This window comes from Pipistrellus kuhlii, unplaced genomic scaffold, assembly GCF_014108245.1.
Source record: "Pipistrellus kuhlii isolate mPipKuh1 unplaced genomic scaffold, mPipKuh1.p scaffold_m20_p_4, whole genome shotgun sequence".
NCBI classification, from domain to species: domain Eukaryota; kingdom Metazoa; phylum Chordata; class Mammalia; order Chiroptera; family Vespertilionidae; genus Pipistrellus; species Pipistrellus kuhlii.
Window position 1 is genome coordinate 43,274,279 of NW_023425540.1, and position 19,858 is coordinate 43,294,136.

At 36.7% G+C, this 19,858-nt stretch overlaps 1 long non-coding RNA gene across 1 annotated transcript in view; it reads left to right on the plus strand.

Moving 5' to 3' along the window:
* The window catches only part of LOC123651221, a 31,847-nt gene extending 24,125 nt beyond the window's left edge, over nt 1-7,722 (plus strand). Inside the window, exons 3-4 of the long non-coding RNA XR_006739776.1 lie at nt 4,274-4,364; nt 6,750-7,722. This is a non-coding gene — a long non-coding RNA (uncharacterized LOC123651221). The remainder of the gene's footprint in view (nt 1-4,273; nt 4,365-6,749) is intronic.
* The last annotated feature ends 12,136 nt before the right edge of the window (nt 7,723-19,858 follow it).

A 19,858-nucleotide genomic window follows, 5' to 3' on the forward strand; every position in this document is an offset into this window, starting at 1 on the left:
CCTTGCTTTCTAAGCAAATTGAAATGTGAATTAAGTAGGTGAAAACAAAAAGGAGCAGCAGAAGCCTGCCATAACTGAAATTTCTATCCCACAGTGGAAAGTGCTGCGGTGATTTTTGTAGTCTGGTTTTGGTAAAGGTGAGCCACCTATCTCCCATTCAGAACTTAGTGTCTGAAATGACCAGCACCAGCTTTAACTCTATGAAAAATGCTACGTCTACATTTCAGACAGATAGATGGAGCTCGTTGGTGCTCCTGTCAAGTAAAATAGATTAAAAAAATATTGATATCTCACCTAGCTGGTGTGGCTCAATGTTTGAGTGTTGACCCATGAACCAGGAGGTCATGGTTTGATTCCTGGTCAAGGCACATGGGTTGCAGGCCCGATCCCCAGTAAGGGGCATGCAGGAGGCAGCCAATCAATGATTCTCTCTCATCATTAAAGTTTCTTCCTCTCTGATCTTCTCCCTCCCTCTCTCTGAAATCAATACAAAATATATTTTTTAAAAATATTGATAACTTAGTTACCATTATGGTATTTATGTTTACAATAGAAGACAAAAATTAACTATGAATTTTTGCACTAATTTTCCATTGCTGCACTCTGTGTGAGTCAGCTTTAATTATTCATTTTACTTCATGCTGGATAACAAAAAGATGATAAGCTTTGGTCATTTGTGCAACTCTAGAAGCACTTAATGAAGAAAGAAGCAAAGGTTTTGAACTTAAGTTTTACTCTGTGTATAATAGTACAAGCTTATAACAAAAAAAAAAAACACAACAAAAAACAAATGAAAACAAAATTATCAATGGAAATAGTTATTCATTTCAGTTTTTAAAACATTCACTTCTACCATGTAAATGGTCACTAGACACTTAGAACAAGTTAAAGATGCTTGAGTAAGTTTGGCATTTTTACCAAAATTGCATCAATTCTCTACTTTGTTAAACTGATCCCAGCATTTGCTGTTCAGCTCTGCCAAAAATAGGCTTGGGATTTCAATTTGATTGTTAGATTCAGGTCTTTTGCAACAACCAAATCAAGTTGACGGGCTGAATCCTCATTCTTATTCACACTTCCATATTACCTTGCCGTGTCGGAACAAGTTACCCAGAGTCATGGAATAGGGAGAGGAATCAGCTCTTCCTACGACGTGTTTGTGTCTTTTTGTGTGTGTGTGTCTGTAAACTAAATTTACTGACTTGCAATATGACAAACTCTTACAACTGGCAGGGGCCTTGGACAACATTCAGCCCAGTGTTTCCCAGGTTGAGGGATTTGTGCATTTGTGTGTACAGGGTAATGGTAGGAGGCATATAGATACTGAATGCCAAGTGAGAAAACCCACTTTTTTTTCAGGTTTTCGAAGGCTCCTAATTATATCAAGAAGAAAGTCTCAGGCTGGTGCTAACAACTTTTGTCATCAGTGAAATAGTCTCTGTTTGGGCATATGAAACACACACACACACACACACACACACACACACACACACACTCCTAGGGACATCCTCCCCTACTATGACATAAAGTTCAGTAGTTTGTATTCTACTTGCCACTGGTCAAAATACTGGTTTCAAAAAATAATGAAACAAATAGAGGAATTCTTAGATTTTACTTTATATAAGTACACAGCAAGAAAGATAAGCTTAATTTTTAAAATGGTGATGATGTGGACTAGATTTCCTATCCAGCAGGAAAATGTATAGCATGAATAAGATGCCAAGAAATAAACCAATAGGGTACCATGTATGAATTGTTTTAAATGGGGAAAATATTCTAAAGGATTCATAAGCCATTATTTCAAATGCCTGTGTAAATATAGTTTAGTTCATCATCACCTTTTCCAATTATGTTTACGTTCAGCTCCAAAGAGGCTGCTTCCTTGTTTAAAATGCCACCAACAGAACTAGCATTTTCATTAATACAAACAACATTTACATTGCCCAGAAATGATGGTGGAAATAGAAATCTCTTGTTATTTTAAACTAGATGTACCTAAAGAGGTGCCCCATTAACTTTAGCTTAGCTTTTAGAACAAAACCATTTAAACATTATAATTTTTAGATTTCTCATGAAATGTTCATGTTTATATAATAATAATTATTATGTCTATAAAATAATATCACTTTATTTCTGAAAAATATAACTTGCATACCTAAATAGATTAGGTGTTAAATAGATTAGTTTTAAAAAATTAGTATGATTTAAACACAATTTTTATTATTTTGGAAACTTAAAATTTAAGTACAGCTGACATACAATATTATACTAGTTTCAGGTGTACAGCATAGTTATTAGACATTTATATACTTTATAAAAGTGATCATCCCAATAAATCTAGTAACCACCTGACACGATGCATAGTTATTACAATATTATTTGTTATATTCCCTATTCTATACTTTAGTTTCTTAATAAAAAACAAGTTCTTTTTCAGGTCAGTTATGGACTCACTAAATATTTGGAAACATATTTTGGATTTTCGACTGAAGTTAAACATTGAAGTTAACCAGTAAACATTATTGTACAGTGGTTAAGAGCAAGGCCTTGGAGAACACTGCCTGAGTGTGAAGCCTACCTTCACTAACTAACCATCTGCCTGGACATGGGAAGCTGCTGAAGCTCTCTGTGCCAGTTTCCTCATTTGTAAGCTGGGGATAATAACAGATCCTATCTCAGAGGATTGTTGTGAAGATTAAATTAGTAAATATTTGCCTAAGAGAACAGTGAAAATAAAAGTGTTTATTCTTGCTAATAGGGCATTTCACAATAATAAACAGACATCAAGAATGAATCAAATGAAAAATATGTAAAGTAGGGCCCAGCTAAACAGAAAGAAGCTTTTGCAAGTGCTAGCCTGAGAAGGACACCTTGACACCTTTGGCCCACTCCAGGAACCAGGATATTATGTATAAATATTATTGTGTCTTCCTTATGTAGGCATAGTTCCTTAACAATACCGGAACACAATGTTTTTAACATTTAAAGATCATCAAAAAGATAATTAAGAGTAATGAAGTGCTGAACTGCCTTCTGCTTTGACCTTCACTTCTATTGTCCAGGCTTCTCTAGTTTTTGAAGGTGATATATCTGGCATTTGACTCTTTTTTATTCCCATGTGTAGTTATTGGCTCAGTTGATCATTCTTTCTGATGTTTCCAATTTAATCTAAACATGGATCATTATTACCTTTCTTCCTTGTCCACTACTCCTTGCTGCTCTTTCAGCTGTTCACCCTAATTCCCCCTTTCCCATACTAAAAAAAATAATTTTTAATGGAATATGCTCTGTCTCACCACACCTGGTTGCTTATATCCACTGTGCTGCTTCTAATGGCATAAGAGCCACACCATGTGCCATTAGAGTGAATGATGCTTACTGCCCTTTTAGTTCATGGTGGTAACAATCCTAGTTGATTCCTCACCAACACCTCTAAATCAAAGTAGGGAAGGAATGGTTTTATGGCACAGTACACCAGTTTAAAGATATTGGTCTGGTCTTACTGCTTGAAGTTATAGGTTAGAAGAAGAGAGAACCGTATATCTTTGGGTCTGAACTGGTGACCTAGACATGAGTTCCAGCACCTGTTAAATACCCCAGAGGTATTCTAGCCCTTAAAGTGATTTCTCACTGCTCGTTTGAAAACAGGTGTTAAGGAGGAGAAAAAGAACACACTGAAAACCAAGCATGAACAAAGACCTTTAGAAAATCACTCTAATACTTGCCCAACCATGCTCTGTGGGAAGACTTGCTTTATTGAATCCATACTTTATTGGAATGACTTTTCAGAAGACACCCTGTTTAAAAAATCCTTGCTCAGCAGAAAACATTTTAGATAATGGAAGGAAGAAGAGCCAAAGACGGTGATTATTCCATGTCTTTATCTGTTTCTTTATCCCTTTTCCCACTAAAATCCAAGCAAAGTATCATGCAAAGCAGAATGTGGTGGCATAATGAAGAAAAATAAACACACACACCCCTTAGTAATAAACAATGGGGTCAGAGAGTGGGTCCAAGGTTGGTTATGTGAGAAAACTATTTTTCTCTATGAATGTCAACATCTATTCATACAAGAAAGTAATAATATCTGCTTCACAGAAATGTTATAAAGATAACTTTGTATACTGATATATTGATAGTAATATTGGACATTATTATTGTTTTCTATTAACAATAAATAATTTTGATGTTATAGATCTAAATAAAGTCCCCAACCCTCATTTTTATATCAAATTAGATGTATGATTTCCTTGGCTTTTTTATTTTATTCTAGAAGTTCATAATCTTCACATCTTCTGGGATGCAGTACATGGAGTGCAAAGAGCTCAAACATTGGAATATGAGAGAACTGAAGTCAAACTCTGGTTAGGCACTCCAAATTAGCGACAGTCAAGGCTCTAACCCTTGGTTTTCCTTTCTGTAAAATGGGACTGAAATCCACTTTTCAGGGTTGTGGAGAGGATTAGTGATAATGATGAAGATACCTAGCCTACTGAATAGTTCACAGTAAACAACCATTATACTGTAGGATACTATTTTTTATGCTTTCATATTATTATCTACAACATGGGTTTGCCTTTGTTCACAATTACTTTATAGGCCCTCAAGTATTGTGCTTGATGGAAAGTAAATGCTGATAAGATTGTACACTGAAAAGGATGGGTCATTTGGATTGATAAATGATTAAATGGTAATATGGTTTGCTCAGAATTCCTTTTTTTGTTTTTGTTTTTGTTTTGTTTTTGTTTTTTTGTTTTTTTGTTCAGATATCCTAGCTAGAAATTCTTTAGCTAGTTCCTGAGGAATGTAGTAAGAATCAATAGCTATTTCAGATATTCTTTTGTTTAGTATTCAATGAAAGGAAACTCATTCAACATTTTTTATTATATAAATATGGTACAGACTATACCACAATTAAAATATACTACTCAGTCATTTATCTTTTTATTTTAAAAAAATGTTAGTATTTAATGCTCCCCTTCCCAGTAAGTCACAAAACTTTATACAAGCATACCTCAGAGACAATGTGGGTTTGGTTTCTGGTAACAATAATAAAGCAAATATCACAATAAAACAAGTCAGGGGAATTTTTTGGGTTTTCAGTGCATGTAAAAGTTATGTTTATGCTATACTATAGTCTACTAAGTGTCTAATAACTTGTCTAAAATCAATGTATGTACATTAATAAAAATATTTTATTGCTAAAAAATGCTAACCATCCTCTGAGCCTTTGGAAAAAAAATGGTGCCAATAGATTTTGCTCAACACAGAGTTGCCATAAATCTTTAATGTATAAAAATAGCAATATCTGTGAAATGCAATAAAGTGAAGAGCAATAAAACGAGGCATGCCTGTAAAGCTGTTTTAGGTACTAGAAACAGTCAGCCCTGAGTACCAGATTACAGGATTTAGCAGAAAAGATATTTTTCCATATGTGTCAACATATCTGAGGATGAATAATCCAGAATAAAGAAGGCTTGGGGTGTGAAAAGATCAGAAATCTGTCTCTTTTTTTTTTTCCTCCTTTGGCTGTTTGTAGCTAGAACACTTAAAATGAGATTTATCCTCTTAACCAGAGATCTACTGTATAACAGTCTGTCTCTTTCAAAGAGCGTTCAGTGAAGCCTCAGCTAGCAGTTTCACCTCACATCTCCTTGGTCAGACTCTATCACATGGCCATTCCTAGGAGCAAGGAGAACCATGTTATGGTTTGGAATGTAAAAAATTGAAAACAAAATATTTATCAGTGAGGAAGAAAGAGGCCTTTTTAGAATGTCAAAAATTTATTTTTTCAGTCTCATGGTAAAGGAAACCAGGTAGAAAGGGCAGTAAGTGGCTCTGTAGACACTGTCAGCTCATCCACAGGGTCAGGCACGGGAAGCTGCTGGTCTTCCTGGACTGTGTTTGATGCCACAGGGCATTCTGGTTCTACTGCTTACTGTGAAACTGCATTCAAGTTTCTTGCCCTCTGTCAAGCTTAGCATCCATGTTTATAATACAAACTAATGGCCTGGTGCATGGATTCATGCACATTGAAAGGAAATTAATTAGAAGGTGGCTGGCAGGACAGGACTGGGCGAGATGGGCCAGACACACCCCAGAGAGGTGTTTGTGGAGTGAGCAAGGTCCCTCTGGCAGGTAGGGTTCCTCGGCCTGGCCTGCAGGGATCAGGCTGAAACCAGCTCTCTGACATCCCCTGAGGTATCCTGGAGTGTGAGAGGGCACTCTGCAAAGTTGCTGTCGTACAGGGTGTGGAACGCAAACACAAGTGTGCAGCAAACCAGATTCAGGGCTGACAGTGCCCCAGCAACAACATAATCCATGGTCGAAGGTGGAATTATGAAGCCCTGTGAGGAATCAGGCTCCCACCTCTCTGGTTCTGGGGTGCATCACCTGAGAACCACCACTGCCATGTCACTGCAGCTCTGCAGCTCCTGCGTTGAGTGTCTGCCCCCTGGTGGTCAGTGTGTGTCATAGTGACTGGTCAGATGGTTGGACACTTAGCATATTAGCCTTTTATATATATAGATATGATTGCAATGCTTATTTTAAAGTACTCTTGTGACCATTTTATACAGGTGAGTGTCAAATGCTTAACATAGTGCCTGGCACATAGTAAACTGTAATAGATATGAACAATTCTAGGAAATAATCATTGCTATTTTAAGTATAATATTTATACTTCTCTTTGACTAGAGTGAGCCCTTTTACATGTTGCCTTCTGTTTTTGCTTGTTTGTTTTGTCCCAGGAATACACATCTGGAGCTCTGAATGTGTGCTGAGAACGTGTGCATGACACAGAACACATTGGATCCCACTGGGGGAAGGTTCCATGACAGCTGAGTTTCTTGATGCAAAGCTGCTAATAATCTATCCCCTCAAATCAATGAGGCTGGTACTACCCTGAAGCACTGAGAGATGTCATGCCAATTTACACAAATCTTTATTGTTGAAACTCTTCCATAATGACATCTTTATTCATGGGAAAATACAAAATATAAATTTCAACTATATGATATTGTTTATGTTCATCAGAAATGCTATTTGTCTTTACAAAGTCTGGTTTCAATAAACTGTATGTAATGGATATTAAATAAACATGAAATTTTACACATTCATAATATTTTGTTTCTTGTTATGATTTTGATGAACTACACTTTCAAACACTGTCACTTCATCCTTATTTACAAACAAAATGTTTGCTTATAGCTGAGTGATGTAGTGACTTGCTTTATTTTAAGATAAGTCAACTTTTCTATTCAATGTTTAATGTGAAACTGACTCAAAAAATGTTCTTATAGACAACATTTACATTTCTTTCTGTACAACATATATTATACTATTTTAACTTAATTCTGTGAGCTACATAAACCAAAAACATTCTAATTCTGTTTTTAATGTATTTTTTAAGATAAATAATTTATAATGCACTAATAAAACTAAGGAGCTATTATTAAAACATATTATATGACCTAGTAAAATTGATATATGGAAATTGACTCTCTTAAAAGTAATTTTATGAAATTATTTTGTATAAAATGGACTTTCTTATATGAATTTTTGACAAGTATAAAACAAAAAGAACCTGAAATCTCTCTCTCCATCCTTCTGCACATTGAAGAGAAGTAATAGAATGCTTTCTAACTCTATGATATTGGGGTTTCCTAGTAAAAGAAACCAGATGAATAGTAGCCATTTTAGTTGTGCATATCAGCATCTAGCAATCTATATAAAATAAAAATCCTTTCAAAGTGCACTTAATTTTTTCACATCTTTAGAATGATACAGTTTTATTTGTGGATTAATTTTGAAATGTTTTATTTTGCCATCCAGGGGAGAAATGTCACTGTTGCTTTTCCTGTTTGTTCATTTGAAGCTGAAAATAAGTAGCTCTGAGCTCATGACCCTTCATTCGGTCGCCTTTCCTCATAACAAGCACCCTGTAAGCACTTAAATGCATCAAATGAGATAAGGAAAATTATGAAAGGGCAAATAAATATTGTAAATATTAAGGTTCCTTTAACCTTGAAAGGTTTTCTTTTTTAAAAAAAATATAATTTCATTAATTTCAGAGAGGAGGGCAGAGGGAGAGATAGAAACATCAATGATGGGAGAATCATTGATCAGCGGCCTCCTACATGCCTCCCACTAAGGACTGAGCCTGCAATCCAGGCATGTGCCATGACCGGGAATCGAACCATGATCTCCTGGTTCATAGGTTGACACTCAACCACTGAGCCAGGCAGGCCAGGCAGGTCAGGCAGGGCTTATTTTAAGTGAGTATGCATGTCATAGTATGACCAACAAAGGTTACCCTGGAGGCATCTATCTGACACTCTGCCTTTACAGAGAGGCACCAGGAAGATGTTGGGGAAGGGAAGGCTGACCCTCCTTCAGAGGGTTTCAGATAACAGGGCGATGGTATCTTCATACCTAGTGTCTGGCCCTCAGTTTTGAGGTTGGGGTGATGGTTGAAAGAAGGGAAAAGAAAGAGAAGAGGGAATTGAAGAATCTGAAAAGCTGAGATTAAGGAGTGGCACAAGTTCATAGGAATTTAAGTGACAAATGCTGATCCCTAGGATCACACTTCAGAGCATCCTAGCATCTACATGCAAGGGCCAGCAGGATTTAAAACACGAGTTAGAACGTTGGATTCCATAAAAAAAAAAAAAAAAAAAAAAAAAATGCTTTCTGTGTCATTTCTTGGGTTGGGCTACTTTTGTGAGTTACTAATCTCACCCATTCCTAGGATTCTTTCCTTTTGACTGGTTCCATTTTTCAGGCAGTGACCTTTCCCTGACCTCGGCCCCTAACTCTGGGTCACCTTGTTGTAGGCCTGGTGTAGCGCTGAATAGAGGGCTTACCAAATTGTTGGCACCGGATAAGTGGTACTGAGCACAATCATCCCCTTTCATGAGCGAGAGGGAAGTTGCCTTTCCGAGGGTTCAGAGAGCTGAGCTGACTTGTGCCTCCTTTTCATTTTGTTGCCTAGTAATTTTCCCTCTGGCCAGATCTGCAAACTGGGTGCCTTGCAGGAAGGTGACATGCACCACTGATGCAAAAAGGAAAGACTATTGGCATCAACACAACATTCAGGGGTACTTCAAAACCATTTCATTTTATAGTGAAACAGGTCAAATAATTAAAAAGTTTAATTGCTTAAAGTTAATCTCAGATATCTTTACATTCTTATGTTAATGATAATCCTCCTTTTAGTGGAATCATTCTCTGAACACCAAGCTATGTCAGTTTTTTTAATCTATTCCCTGAATTACCCTCGGAAAGAATTCCCTTTACCTCAGAATGAAAACAATCTGTATCTCCCAAGTTTTCAAATAGGAAAAAGAATTGCTTGATTAAACCTCAGTCAGAGGCTCTAAATTAGGGGTGTCGAACTCAATCAGAGAAGGGGCCAAAATCTAAAATCCAGCCTAAATCGTGGGCCGAATGGTTTACTGAACAGTCATAAACTGTCATTGTGATGGAAACGCAGCGAGTGCAGTGATGACAGCGCGGTGCGGGCCACATTGCAAGGCCTGGCGGGACGGATTTGGCCCGTGGGCCTTGTGTTTGACACATGTGCTCTAAATAACCTCTATCCTTGGCCTTTGTGTTGCCACCTCGCCATGGCTCTATCAGCAGGATGGTCACTATGGAAATTCTAGATTGTTCTGTTGCTTCTTTTCCAGGAAGAAACCTAATGGCAAATTCTGACGTGTCATGTTGAGATGCAAGGCACCTGTGCCAGCCTGTCTCGAATAAATCAATACAGCAATATCAACAATTTCCCAGGCTACCTCTCTATATTCTAATTTCAAGATGTCAGCACTAAAGAAAAAAAAAAAAAAAAAAAAAAAAAAAAAAAAAAAAAAAAAAAAAAAAAAAAAAAAAGAAGGGAAAAAGAAAGATCTCAGTAGCTAATGGGGAACATCAAGCTAATCCCTTACCTTGTCATCCAACTTTCTCAGTTTTGGGGAAAATGGTGCTTCAAATTATTTTTCAAGTGTGTACACTGTGATGTCTTAGGTTTTGACATTTAATTAGATCTAAGGGGTGGGGGAGGGAGGAATGGAAGTTTTTAATACTATTTTGCTATCTATCATAAAATACTCTTGAGTATTTCCCCATACTAAGTGATTCTCTATCAAATACACTTGTGATTCCAAGTGGCCTGGCTGTGGGTTCAGAGAGCCTAGCCACCAGCCAGCTCTGCCCCATGGAGGACACATTTTGCCCTGTGCATTCTAAAGCAATCAAAGAGACTGCAAATGTTCTTCAAAGAATAGATCTAGAATGCTACTTCGCTTAGCATCTCCTTGGCATTCATTCTATTTTTCACTTTGAATTGCTGCATTTAGTTTTGGAATAACTTCCTATAGCAAGGAGGTTTTATTAACTCTTTGATCTTCTATCTTTGGGATAAAAACAAAGAAAACATAAATGAGCACTTTGTATACTGCCTTATAGAAGAGACCAGAAGAAAAAAAAAGAAACACATTGTCACCAAACAGATTGGTCTGTGTGGAGACTTTCAGCCCTTCCTGCTATTTCCTCCCTTTAAGAAAAACGCTTATCAATGTCCTGCATGTGTTTGTTTCCATGTTGTCTGTATAACTAGGTCTTTGTTTCTTTTCTCTCATCTCCTAGATGAGTTTAGGGTCAGATATCTCTTTGTGGATTTTCTTTTTAAGATAGTCTCCACCCTAGGTTCCCTTTAACCCTAAGTACAATTCTTGGGAAATCTGCCATCGTGTTACGGGATGCTGGCAACAGTGCCCTGTTTCCAAGAGTTGCTTTGTGTGTGTCTATGTGTGTGGAGAGGGAGAGAGGATCCTTGGCCTGTAGTTAGCTAATACGGCATTGAGAAAAAAACTGAGAACACATTGCCTGTAAATCCCAATTCTGTTCTTCATTGTAACTGTGTATATATTCTGGAAGGAAATCTCAACATTTAATTATCTTGTTCCTAAAGTGCCTTTCACATGGACTGACTGTATTTGTATTTATTTATTTATTTTTAATTTTCTTTCTTTTTATTGAATTTATTGGGGTGATACTGATTAACAAAATTACACAGGTTTCAAGTGCATAATTCTACAACACATCATCTGTACACTGTATGTTCACCCTCCCAAGTCAAGTTTTCATCTATCACCTTTTATCCCCCCTGTAACCTCCTCCACCTCCCCCAGAAATCACCACACATGTCCGTGAGATCTTTTACACCAACCTTTTTTCTTTTTTCTCAATCCCTCGCCCCTGACGTCCCCTTCCACCTCACCCCACGCCTGTAGTTTTATATTTTGTTACCCTTTGGTTTGCTTTCTTTTACATACTTATCTGATTCTATCTTTTTGGGTCTTGATCATTATTTTGGAATCACACAAACTTTAGGTAAAATATTATAAAATACTAGCATTTCATGATAAAAATTAAATCCAAAGATTGGAAATAGTTATTAATCAGAACACACCTTCTATTTTTCCTGTCTTGTAATCAGCAGTTTATTTTTTTTATTTTTATTTATTTTTAAATTTTTTTTTCTTTTAAATATATTTTATTGATTTTACACAGAGAGGAATTGAGAGGGACAGAGAGTTAGAAACATCGATGAGCTGCCTCTTGCACACCCCCCACTGGGGATGTGCCACAACCAAGGTACGTGCCCTTGACCAGAATCGAACCCTGGACCTTTCAGTCCTCAGGCCGACGCTCTATCCACTGAGCCAAACCGGTCCCGGCAGCAGTTTATTATATCACCCACACTTTCTTTAGCATCTTGAAATTTGAAACTCTTATTTGTTGTTAAATCTAAAGCAACCTGAACTAACAGCCTGGGGACTTTCTCGATTTGCTCAACAGAGACTGTAAATAACAGGTAATCTAGTTGTATACTATGTCCTATGGGGTATCTTATGTCTATGGAAAATAGAAAGCCTTTATTTAAAATTTCAACATGGCTTCATTTCATTTGGGCAATGGTTGATAATCACCTTAATTTCCCTTCTTTTCTCATGTCTTTAAAGTTGGAAATATTTCTTTATTTTCATCTTAATGAGAAATAATTATATACTTTAAGAATTCTCATGTGAATAAAAGTTTAAGGTTTTTATTATTTCATGTGGAAAAAGGCAAATATAATGAAGTATTTCATTTTACAAAATTTTATTGAAATCATTACTTCTATCCCTTCTTGAAATTAAATTAACACTTAAAATTCATATTGATTTCTCTTTTTATAAAAAGCTGCAGGAAAACATCTAGTATGATGGCAACAAGACCATGACCATCTAAATGGCACTTACATTCTGTGCTTTTATCTAACCGGAATATCCTCTATTAGCTGTCCTGAGGAGTCTCATTTCAAACATTTTTTTTTTCTAGTTTGGCTTGTTTGTAATCTGGAATGTATTTGTCCATAGAAATAACCAGATAATTCCTCAATTTAATATTTTCAGCCACAGAATCTAACACCTTGTGCAGGAAAATCCAAAGGGCTTAATGGAACAACATGCTACAGCTTCTTGTGGCTTGATTAGAGGGGAAAAAAATTGGGGTCTAAAGCTTTTTCATTTTGTTCTCTTACTGGTGTCATAAATATGTCTACTTTTCTCGCTAATACTGCTACCTTTGCTTCTTCTTACAATTTATCTCTTTCCTTGGTATATAATAGACAAAGGACTTACTTTTTGAATAATAAAAATACTAATCAATAGCTAACCTTTATTGCATGCTGCTACAAATTAGATGTGAGTTCAATTATTCTATACTATCTTATTTAATCCACACAACAACCCTAGATGTAAAGCACTATAACCCTTATTTAGAGATGAGATAACTGAGGAATTGAGGTGAATAACCTACTTAGAATCATGCAGTTAGTACATGATAGGATACGAATGTAAACTTAAGCAGTTTGATCTACATCACATCTCTTGTTAACCATGAGAAGATATTTGAGAATTCTTAAAGTTATTTAATGCTAATGTATTACTTCACTTTTTTAAGCCATTGCTGATAGCTGGGAAGAGAGTCAAACATCACAGGCACCTCTTAAGCAAGTTGTGAGTGGCTTTGAGACTAAGTTGTTCTCAGCCTCAGAAATTAGAAATCCTTTTCCATTGTACATCCTTACATGCTTGACAGGAAAATGGATACCATTCCCCACTGGAAACTGAACAAGGTCACCTTGGCCCAGGTTGTCAAGAACTAAAACAGTAAGGAACACTTGTCTACAGGAAGATGACAATATTGCAATTAAAGATTCCTAACATTTCTTTAAGAAGAAATAAACTTAAAAAGGTGTAGAGATTTAATGCATATTTAATAAATATGAGATGATAATTTGGTTTATTAGTACCATTAAGTAATTTTGTTAAAGAAAGAGAGAATGAATGAGTAGAGAGATAAACAATCAGTCTAACAGGTAAGTAGTCAATTGATGCCCTCTAGCTAGACAGAAAATCAGTAGTTGCAATTAGAAAAAATTCCCATAGCAACCTGAGGGGGCCTAAGAGAGAGTGGTATGTCTTTATAAAAGGAGGTGTGGCAGTTGGCTATTGCAGGAGATTTTAGACATCACAAGGAAGATGAAAGTTCTTATATAGACAATAGTAGTGAGAGTCTGGAATTTGGAAACTCACTGCTGATTCTGGAATGAAGAGCTTTGTAACTTTGGGGAAATTATTTTTCTTCTTTGGGTCTTGGGCTCCTCTACAAAATTAGGGAGTTGGAAAAAAAAAATCAACATTTCCCAAAGAGTATGCTTTGGAATAGCAGCTCTTTGGGACATAAATAAAAAAAGCAGAACTATGTATTAGTTGGAGCCTTCTAAGTTGCAAGTGACAAAATACCTGACTCAAGCTGACTTAATAGAAAAACAGAATTTATCATCTCATAGTTTAAAAGTTCAGGGGGAGAGTTTGCCTTGGCCATGGCTGACTCCCCTGGTTTTAAATAATAATGGTCCCCCAAAGATATCTGTGCCCAAATCACTGTAAACTGTGAACAAGTTACACGACAAAAGAGACTTTGCAGGTGTGATTAAGGTTTGAGATGCAGAGGATTAACCTGGGCCCAATCTAATCACGCAGTCTTTAAGAAGCGGAAGAGGAGAAAGGTGACATGAAAAGGGCTTAACCTGCTGTTGTTAGCTTTGAATATGGAAAAAGAGGGCCACAAGCCAAGGATTGTGGTGGTCTCTGGAAGCTGAGAACAACCCTCTACTGAACAACCAAAATGAAAATGAGGACCCTTGTTCCTACAACCAAAGGAACTGAATTCTAATGACAATACAAATGAATAGAAAATTAATTTCTAGAGCTTTCAGAAAGATACAGCCCTGCTGGCGGTTGGAATTTAGTCCAATACCTGTACCACACTTCTGACTTCCAGAACTGAGCACTGGAGGGCAAATTCATGTTGTTTTAAGCCACTAAATTTCTGATGATCTGTTATAATGACAACAGAAAATTAATAGACCACTTTTTTGTGCTTCCTAATGAACTTTCTTTGTGAGTGAGGTGGTCCCAGCAGTTCCATCCTCCTTCCCCTAGTCTTAGTGACATATAAAAAGAAAGGACCTCTTCCCCAATAAATACTGGAAAGGTTTTTAGCCTGATTTACATTCACTGGAAGTAGATCATGTACCTATCCTTGAGCAGTCAAGTGGCTGGGGTGAATTTATTAACCCACAGTGTTTGTATCAGACCCTTTCAAACCATATGCAGTGAGATAAGGGAGGAGGGATTTCCATAAGAGTAACTAGGGTACAGATAGCAGAATTAATGCTGGACAGTCCTAAAAAAGTGTTCACTAGCTCTGGAAAGATCTCTGTTAAGCAAATGTAAACAGTTTTACCCACGAGGATTTCTTAGAGCCTGTAATATATATAATGAATATCCAGGAAGGGGAATATACTCTTCCTATTTTCCCAAATGTTTTGGCTTTGTATTGTTGATGTAAAAAATTATGACATATTTATCACCTTAAAAAATACATTTATTATTTTACTAGTCGCCCAGTGCATGAATTTTGTGCAGGGGTGGGAGTGGGGGAGGGGAGGAAAATCCCCTCAGCCCAGCATGCATCCTGTCCAATCTGGGATCTCTTAGGGAATATCTGACTTCTGGTTTAGGCCCAACTCCCAAAACCAACAGTCAGACATCCCTCTCACAATCCTGGACCGCTGGCTCCTAATTGCTCACCTACCTGCCTGCCTGATCAGCCCTAACTGTCTCTGCATTCCGACCTGATCACTGTTAACTGCCCCCACCCCTGCCAGCCAGGTTGCCCCCAACTGCCCCCTCCCTGCTGGCCTGGTAACTCCTAACTGCCCTCCCTGCCGACCAGGTCGTCTCCAACTGCCCTCCTCTGCCAGCCTGGTCTCCCCTAATTGCCCCTCTGCTGTCCTGGTCGCCCCACGCAGCCTACTTGTTCAGTTGTTTGGTGGTCCCTCACTAATGCCCTTGCTGGCCTGGTCATAGGTAGCCACCTTGTGAGGGTGTGATGGTCAATCTGCATATTACCTCTCTATTATATAAGATAGTTCTGGAGGTCAGAGTTCCAAAATGGGTTGGCATGCCTGTAATGCTTCTGGAGGCTCTGGGGAATAATCTTTTTTTTTTTCTCCCCCCCGCGAGGAGACTATTGCTTTTTTGAGCTTCCGGAAGTTGCATTATTTGGCTAGTAGAATCTCTCTCCATCTTCAAGTCTCTCTTTCTGTCTGTGTGACTCTAATTTTCTACCTCACTCGTATAAGCACCCTTGGGCTTACATTAAGTGCATCTGGATATATCTCTCCATCCAAGTCTTATACATGTAATCACATCTGCAAAGTCCCTTCTGCCATATAAGGTAACATATGCACAGATTCTTGGGTTAGGACATGGACATTTTCAGGGGCCATTGCTCTGTCTACCATAGCAGACTTATTTGAGCACATAAAATAAGAGTCAGAAAACTATAGTCAGTGAGCCAGATTCAATTTATTGCTTGTTTTTATACAGTTCCCCAACTAAGACTGTTTTTGATGTTTTAAAAGGGTTGTGTAAAAAATAACACAAAGGAAAATATGTTATAATGGAGCTGACAATGCCTAAAATATTTACAATCTGTCTATTATAGAAAAGTTTGCCAAATCCTAATATAAAATGTTTTATAGGATTAGTGCTTCTTGGAACACATGTAAGAAATAATTAGGCCAGATGATTAGTTTAGTTTCTTTCTCCCTCTACTGTTTTATTCACACATTAAATGAACATTTACCGAGCACCCATTTGTACTAGATGCTGTCCGAGGCACTGGGGATATAAAAATATGAATCAGCCCTAGCTGGTTTGGCTCAGTGGATAGAGTGTTGGCTTGCAGACTGAAGGGTCCTGGGTTTGATTTTGGTCAAGGGTATGTATCTCAGTTGCAGGCTCTGCCCTGGTTGGGGCATGTGTAGGAGGCAACCAATTGATGTGTTTCTCTTACATCAATATTTCTCTCTGTCTTTCCCTTTCTCTTTCACTCTCTCTAAAAATCAATGAAAAAAATATCCGCTAATGAGGATTCAAAAAAATATGAATCATAGCTTCTGCCCTCAAACCACGTACAGTCCATTAGAAAGCTATATTAAAATAAGTTCAAACAGATGCTTCGGGCTGTATGACAGTTACCTGCGTAGGGTTTAGTGGCATATAGAAAACACATTTTGGTGTGAGTGCTTAGTCCTTGTCCCTTCCCTGAGAACTGCCCACTTTAGGCAATTGGACAAATACATTAATTTCTGTAATATGAGACCCTTCCCTGTGACTACTAGTTTTTGGGCCATGTTGACACCCATGCTAAGCCAGATTTCCCCCTCATCCCCCCAGGAATTAAGTGAGCAATTACAGATGTTAGCCAGTGTCTTTTGGAAGCAATAAGAAATTGGAATAGAAATGTGTTGTGGTCTGAATTATGTTCCTTCTGCTTAAGACACCTAGGCTAGTGTCTTTCCCCTGCATCAAACCTCAGCTTTTACAAGTTTTTTAAAAAAATATATATTTTATTGATTTTTACAGAGAGGAAGAGAGAGAGATAGAGAGTTAGAAACATCAATGAGAGAGAATCATCGATCAGCTACCTCTTGCACATCCCCTACTGGGGATGGTGCCCGCAACCAAGGTACATGCCCTTGACCGGAATCGAACCTGGGACCTTTCAGTCCTCAGGCCGATGGTCTATCCACTGAGCCAAACCAGTTTCGGCAAGTTTTACAAGTTTTAACACAAATATCTTAGTGCCATGGTTATTAAACTGTGGCTTGAGAGCCACATGCGGCTCTTTGGCCCTTTGAGTGTGGCTCTTCCACAAAATACCACGGCCTGGGCGAATCTATTTTGACAAAGTGGCATTAGAAGAAGTTTAAGTTTAAAAAATGTGGCTCTCAAAAGAAATTTCAATCGTTGTACTGTTGATACTTGGCTCTGTTGACTAATGATTTTGCTGACCACTGTCTTAGTGTATCACATGTAATTCTACTTAAATGATTAGAAATTATAAAGATTGGGAACAAGTTGGAGGAAACATCACCATGCATATAACCTAAGAAATTACCACCATAATTTAAAACTCCTTTGCAAAAAAACAGTAAGTCTGCCTTTAAATTATATCATGATATATATGCATATATATGCTGATCTGGTGTTTTAGTGTCTTGATAGTAACTGCTTGTGAAGGTACATACTGGAACAAAGAATATAGCATTTTTAAAATTGTTGCTAGCATTGTGTCATCAAATTGAGAGTAAACACAACAAGAATTTTCCCCCCCACATTTTCAATATTATAGTGCGACTGACATCATTATCCATTGGTCATATTAATCTCAAATCCACAATGCATTTTTATGATCAGTATAATGGAAAAAGTGTTCAAAGATGTGATAATGTACAGCTTCGTTTTGATATTTATTATCTGATTATCATAATGTGCATCTTTTTAAAAAAGATTCTAATCTTGAAAACAATATGTACTTTTCTTACAATATTGTACCACACCTGAATATGCTGAATGTGCCTATAGAGAATTCTCATTGTATTCTGGGGTCTATGTAAAAACCCATTTGCATCTAACCAATAAAACAAAAAAGAAAACTTGTAAACAGCTGGTTTATATAGATTTTTCAAAAGGCTTATGTTCTGATCCATAATATGTGTGGAATTTATATTAGGTTTTGGGAAAGAAAAATGGAAGTTACTACAGCTGTGAGTCAAGAAATTAATTCCAGGGAAAAGAAATATCTCCTTTTTAAAAAAAATATATTTTATTGAGTTTTTTACAGAATGGAAGGGAAAGGATTAAAGAGTTAGAAACATAGGTAAGAGAGCTGCTGCCTCCTGTACACCCCCTACTGGGGATGTGCCCGCAACCAAGGTACATGCTCTTGACCGGAATCGAACATGGGACCCTTTAGTGCACAGGCTGACGCACTATCCACTGAGCCAAAAACGGTTAGGGCAATATCTCCTTTCTTAAAAGATTGTAGCAAAATGTGTTCTTGGTTTGGATGTGTTTCTTGATTTTGTGTTATTGGCATGAAATATACTTGCCTAGAAGAACAATGGCATCTAATATAAAATTATTAACCTGCTTCATAACTCTAATGTGAGAACATCTCTACACAATGTCCTAGTTTATAAAGATAATTGACTACCGTTGAACTTGTCAAAATACTAAAGAAAGGTTTTATAAGTTTACAGATATTCTGGTGTGTGTGTGTGTGTGTGTGTGTGTGTGTGTGTGTGCATTCAGTTCTTACAGTGTCCATAAAGATTGAGTAGTAAAGTGAGGTATCTTGTTTTTGTTTGTTTGTTGTTGTTGTTTTTGTTTTGTTTTGTTTTTTTAGGATAAAAAGAGCACAGGACATAGTTTTACATATAATAAACTTTTTAGAAAGAATCTTGTTTAATAACTTTCATCGTTTAAATCAGTTCACTGGTGTTGTCACTATAATTTGGAATATGTATTTATGCGGGTTTTTAAAGTTTTTCCTAATTCCACATTTGAATAGAGGTCCACCACATCATTGTGTTTAGACACAGTTAACAGCTGTCATAGTTGAGCAGTCCCCATTCCTTTTCCTGTCAAAATTTTCTAAATGCTTCCTTTTTACTAAATATTTCAATATCATATTTAAAAGCATATACTAGGATACAAAATTGGCAGCAAAATATGGCTGCTATTTAATTCCCTTTGTTATTAGGAAATCATAAAAATATATAACTTTTACCAATTTTACTTTATTTAAAGCCCAACCTCAGTGGCTCTGTGTTTAATAGGTTGCCAAAGAAAATTCTTGTGTAAACTTTACAACTATCACTGACAATAAAAACTTTTGCAAAAATAAATGTGCTGATTTTTTCTAATTTTATGATTAATAGCAGAACCACAACTCAGAATCTAAAAAAAAGTTTCTTTTAGCAGACTAGAACTGATTTAATGACTAATTCAATGCCATCAAGCTGCACTGAACTGAAAAAAAACACTTTTAATAACCTCTATAACTCTTTATTTGAAAGAGGGTATTTATTCATAAAAATAGAATAGATGCTTCTTCCTTGGTTATTCTTCCTTTACTTGGTATTCTTTTTTTTATTTAAAAAATAAGAAAAACCAAAGAACAAAAATTAATGTGCTGACGTTATTAATGATAACAAAATTGGAAATCCAGATCTCTAATTATTGTAGACTGGTTAAGTAAGTTAGAGTATATCCATATCATGGAAGAGTGTATGCAGCCATTTAAGCAATGTTGTAGAAGAATATTTTAAGCAATGTTGTAGAAGAATATTTACTGAAATGAAAAAGTGGTTTTAGCATAATGAGAAGAA